The 6000-nt window shown below is 27.1% G+C and overlaps 1 protein-coding gene across 3 annotated transcripts in view; it reads left to right on the top strand.

Annotated features, from left to right (window-relative positions):
• The first annotated feature begins 1802 nt into the window (after positions 1–1802).
• Positions 1803–6000, top strand: part of LOC126744438 (chaoptin) — a 294134-nt gene continuing 289936 nt past the window's right edge. For all 3 annotated transcript variants that reach the window (XM_050451857.1, XM_050451856.1, XM_050451859.1), the window contains exon 1: positions 1803–2014. The gene's annotated coding sequence lies outside the window, so the exon portion shown is untranslated. The remainder of the gene's footprint in view (positions 2015–6000) is intronic.

Below are 6000 nucleotides of genomic sequence, written 5' to 3'. Positions count from 1 at the left end.
AGAAAAAATATTTTTTTCTTGTGTTATTTCAGTGGAGATTATCAGTTCAGGGCTTGCATTAAAATTTGCTATAAATAGGCATTTTAGGAAAAAAAAAATAGTACTATGGAAAAAAATAATTTTCTTTTGTTTTTTCCACATTTTTAATATCTCGGCTTCTATAGCTTCTATTCAATTCGTTAATGATTTTTTTTCATCGTTACGCTTTTCCTTCAAATTCTTTTCGTATTTTATAACAATTGCCTTTCAAAATAAAAATGTCAGATAAAAAAAATCTATGTAAAACTCGTTTGGCCTGTCCGATACATAGACTCTTATGGGAACTGATATTTTCCCTTAATATTGTAGCAAATCTTGGAAAACTTTATTATTAAGCTTTTTTACTAGTTTTTCAATGGTCTTTAAGCAGCAAACAAAATATTGAATTTGGCGCATATTTTGAAATCGTAATAGAATTACTTTGGAAATAACAATTATCTGCATATTATGGTGAAAACTCCATATTCACTAACCTTATCCTATACTACAGTGAACTAATTGATGGAAAGTCTGTTTCAGTATATTTACCCTAGATATCGCTGGAGAATCCAAACCAATACTTTCATCATATGACGTCTTATTCTCTCCATCTCACTCATATCCTTTTCAATAGAAAGGTTTACCTTTCCAGCTCTAGTGACCCTAATCTATGTTCCGATTTTAAATTTTGTGACAGTTCATTTAACCAGTTCTCTTCGTAATTGTTGGGCGATTCAAATTCCGAGTTTGGCCGTTTTTAAAAAAAAATTTGTAAATTTTCAAACCGGCCGGCAAATGCGTGCTTTCACAGGATCTGAGAGTATTTTTTTTCTCTGTTCATTTATTAGTGGTCAATTAAGTAAACAGTAAATCAAGACCTTATTTATTAAATTTTTCAGTCCCTGTTTGAACTCGGAGCCTTACACCGCGTGTTTAGGATACTCCTTGGATAATTCTGGAGAATTTTTTTTTTAAGTAGTAGAGAATTTTTTTTTAAGAGTACTAACAAAAATTAAGAGAATTACTACTGGTCCCCACCGTCTAAAGTAGATGCGAAGTTCTATTTTATCGACAAGTATAATTTATTGCAGTTACTTAATTGATTTTCCGCACACCGATTTAATCAGCACCATATCAAATTTAATTTTTATTTTTTAATAGACACAGGTCAATACAATAAGCCCCGTTCCTGAGTAGGAATATACCGAAATATTTTCTTTTTTACTTTGTTTTAGATTTTTTAAATTGTAGGGTTATTTCTCACCGATTTATCTTTGTCATAATTTCATTGATTATTACCGTTCTCCATAATCGTGAAATCTTCCTTACTTGTCTAAGTACGACTTTTGAATTTTAATTTTTTCTCTCAACTGTCTGAAATTTAAAAGAAACAAATATAGGAAAGTATATTCCAGTTTGTAAAATAAAAGGAAAATCTTCAGTCATCAAATCAATCAACCTTGATTCAGGCAGATCTTTTTTCTGCTACACTAGAGATTCTCTTGAGAAACAACTTATAAGCCTTTATGGATTCACATGCCTTATTTATTATCCAACCTTCACGACCATATAAGCGTCATCAAACAAATTTTAATAAAATTAGTGTGTTACCTATAAGACCGCTTATTAAGAACGCTAAAGAGATGAAATGTGATTTTCGGAACCCCGTCCTTCCCTATTAAGAGTCTCCCGCCGTATAGAGCGGGCGCTGTTGTAATCCAGAGTGCGCTCCTCCTGTTCCCGTCGGTTCCCTAAAAAGCCCTCGAACTTTTCCCGAACTGCAGTAAAGCGCGCTTTTTCGACCGGTTCGGACGCAACGATTGTCGCACAGGAGTTACGCGACATGTTACGACGGAAATATATGTCGCGTGAGATAACTGTTTAGGAAATAACTTCTTGTAGTTCAAGTTTTTTTTTAATGTTAACATGGTGATTTACTGTAATTGTTGTCTAAAGTGAGATTGTTTGCACTGGGGAAATGTGACTTAAAAAAAAGGTAAATTGATATAAGTTTTATCTGGAATGCTGATAAACAGGTTGAATATCTCGACTTTCCAGTAACATTTAATTTTGACAAAATATATACAGTAAAAATACTATAATAAAATTACAGGAAATAAATAAAATATCAAAGGATGATAATTCCATATAAACATTAAAAATTTCTGGTAAATACATTTTTTTTTGTCAGGTCAATAATTACCTTTTTTCTCAATTTCCTGGAGAAGGAAATTAATTAAAATTTTGGTTTTTCATTTTCAAAAATCCTCTGAAGTTTTCGTGTAATTTTTGGAAACTTTTAATTAAAAATATGATTTTTTTGAAAAAAACATTAAATTTGCATTTTTTCATTTAAAGTTTTTTGTATATTTTTTAATGATTAGTTAATTATTCGTAAATTGGGGAAAAAGTAACAAAAATGCTATATTGTAGTTTTTTTGCCTTCTAAAGCAGTTTAATATATTATAACTAGTTGGCATTTGAATGTTTTCTTTTTAATTTTTTTTTCGTTCTCAATTTTTTTCAGGTCATAAGTACAGTTTCTAGGTTTATATGAATATATATTTTTTTGTATTTTAGGTTAAGTAGAGTAGCCTATGGCTAAAATTCGCCTATGTAGCCTTGGTTGGTACTAATAAAGTCAGTTATTATTATAATATTAATAATTAAAAAATACATTTAAATGTTACAAATTAAAATTAACATGGTGATTAAGTTAGAGTTTTTAAGCATTAGACTTCTAAAATTCAATTGAATATCCAGAAATATTTTAGAGATTGAACCTAAAATTTCAGGAATATTATCCAATGAACCTTACAAATGCTAAAATTTCAGGTTTTGATGCAAATATTTGCTGAATCAGAAGATTCTCGGAATATTTTATTTACATATCCAAAGGTACCAATCAAAAAAAAATTAATCTAAATTTAAACGTCGTTAATAAATTAATTAATTAGTCCAGGCAATTAGGGCACAATTTTAAGTAAAATGAAATTTTGCAGAAAAACATTTTATTAAACTTAATTAATTAGTGCGGACAGTTGAGCCTTAATTTGAATGAAAGTGTCTGAATTTTTAATGGCTCACCTGCCTAGAATTGTAAAATATTTCTAATTTAAATGTGAATAATTAGTTGATTCATTAATTAGTAATCTCATAATTTTAATTAAAAGGCCTGAAACTTCAAGAAAATTGATGTACCAACCAGTACAACTGCCTGGAATATTATGAAAAAAATCTTAATATTATCAATAAATTAAAAATAAATAACATTATTCTACACAGTATAATTTTTTTGCCATTATTTCGTATTCATATTTGACCATCTTCAGAGATTGAAAAGGATAGCAGGAGATTTTAATTAGCTATTGAAGTAGTAATTATTTTTTAAAGCAATTAATTATTCCAGGCAGTTCAGGCACAATTTCAATTAAAGTGACTCAAGGCATCTGCAACTCGACTACCTTAAATTATAAAATAATTTAAATTTAAACGTCGTTGACAAATTAATTAATTAGTCCAGGCAATTAAGGCTCAATTTTAAGTAAAATAAAATTCCGCAGAAAAACCATTTTACTTGTCAACTGCCTATATTTATTATTTAAATGTTATTCGTAAATTAATTAATTAGTCCGGACAACTGAGCCATAATTGGAATGAAACTGTCTGAATTTTTAATGGCTCAACTGCCTCAAATTGTAAAATAATTCTAAATTAAATGTAAATGATTAGTTAGTTCATTAATTAGTAATCTCGTAATTTAAATTAAAAGGCCTGAAACTTCAAGATTATTAATGTACCAACAAATACAACTGCCTGAAATACTGTGAAAAAAAATGTTAATATTATGAGTAAATTAAAAATAAATAACATTATTCCACACAGTATAATTTTTTTCCGATCGTTTCGTATTTATATTTGACCATCTTCAGAGATTGAACAGGAAAGCAGGAGATCTTAATTATTCATTAAGAAATTTAAGTATTAATAATTTTTTAAAGCAATTAATTATTCCAGGCAGTTGAGACATAATTTTAATTAAAGTGACTCAAGGCATCTGCAACTCGACTATCTTAAATTATAAAATAATTTAAATTTAAACGTCGTTGACAAATTAATTAATTAGTCCAGGCAATTAAGGCTCAATTTTAAGTAAAATGAAATTGCGCAAAAAAACATTTTACTTGTCAACTGCCTATATTTATTATTTAAATGTTATTCGTAAATTAATAAATTAGTCCGGACAATTGAGCCATAATTTGAATGAAAGTGTCTAAATTTTTAATGGCTCAACTGCCTAGAATTGTAAAATAATTTTAATTTAAATGTGAATGATTAGTTAATTCATTAATTAGTAATCTTGTAATTTTAATTAAAAGACCTGAAACTTCAAGAAAATTGATGTACCAACAAGTACAAATGCCTGGAATATTGTGAAAAAAATGTTAATATTATCAATAAATTAAAAATAAATAACATTATTCCACACAGTATAATTTTTTTGCCATCGTTTCTGCCATTTATTTGACCATCTTCAGAGATTGACAGGAAAGCAGGAGATTTTAATTAATAATTCAAGTATTAATTATTTTTTAAAGCAATTAATTATTCCAGGCAGTTGAGGCATAATTTTAGTTAAAGTGCCTGAAATAGTAAGACATCTACAACTCGACCTACTCAAATTGTAGAACGATTTAAATGTAAAAGTAGTTAATAAATTAATTAGGCAAAATTTTAATTAAAATGACTAAAATTTCCTAAAATAACTCTACTAGTCAACTGCCTGTATTTATTGTTTAAATTTTATTCAAAAATTAATTAATTAGTCTAGAAAGTATCTGAAATTTTAAAGAATCTATAGCTCAACTGCCTGAATTTGTAAAATAATTTTAATTTGAAGATGAGTAAGTAGTTAATTTATTAATTAGTCTAGGCAGTTGAGGCATAATTTTAATTAAAGTGCCTAAAATAGTAGGACATTTACAGCTCGACTTACTTAAATTGTAGAATAATTTAAATTTAAACGTCGTTAATAAATTAATTAAGCACAATTTTAATTTGAACGTCTGAAATTTCGGAAAAAAACTCTACTAGTCAATTGTCTGTATTAATTGTTTAAATTTTATTAAAAAATAATTAATTAGTCCAGAAAGTATCTGAAATTTTAAAGAATCTATGGCTCAACTGCCTGCAATTTTAAAACAATTTTACTTTTAATATGAGTAATTGGTTAATTTATTAATTAGTCCAGGCAGTTAAGGCGTAATTTAAATTAAAATCTCTTAAATAATTAACGGACATTTTTAATAATTTTTTAGCCTTAAATTTTAGAAAAACTGTCCTGCTCAACTACCTAAAATCTTTATATAAATTTCATTGGTAAACTAAGAAATTAGTCCAGGCATTTGAGGCGTAATTTTAATTAAAATGCCTGAAATAGTAAGACATATACAGCTCGACTTACTTAAATTGTAGAATAATTTAAATTTAAACGTCGTTAATAAATTAATTAGGCACAATTTTAGTTAAATGCCTAACATTCGTAAAAAAAACTTTACTAGTCAACTGCTTTGTTTATTGTTTAAATTTTATTCAAAAATTAATTAATAAGTCTAGTCAGTTGACACATAATTTTAATTAAAGTGTCTGAAATATTAAAGAATCTATGAAGATAAAGCTGAATGATTATTTGATTTATTAATTATTCCAGGCACTTGAGCCGTAATTTTAATTAAAACATCTTAAATAATTAACGGACATTTTTAATAATTTAATTGCCTAAAATTTTTAAGAAAGTCTTCTGCTCAGTTACTTAAGATCTTTATATAAATGCCACTAATAAATTAATTAGTTACTTCAGGCATTTGAGGCATAAAATAACTTTAAGAAAATTGATGTACCAACAAGTACAACTGCCTGGAATATTGTGAAAATAAAATCTTAATATTATTTTAGATTTTTTATTTCTCAATAGAAGACTTT

This window comes from Anthonomus grandis, chromosome 14 (assembly GCF_022605725.1).
Source record: "Anthonomus grandis grandis chromosome 14, icAntGran1.3, whole genome shotgun sequence".
Lineage (NCBI taxonomy): Eukaryota > Metazoa > Arthropoda > Insecta > Coleoptera > Curculionidae > Anthonomus > Anthonomus grandis.
This window is presented reverse-complemented; position numbering and strand designations above follow the sequence as displayed.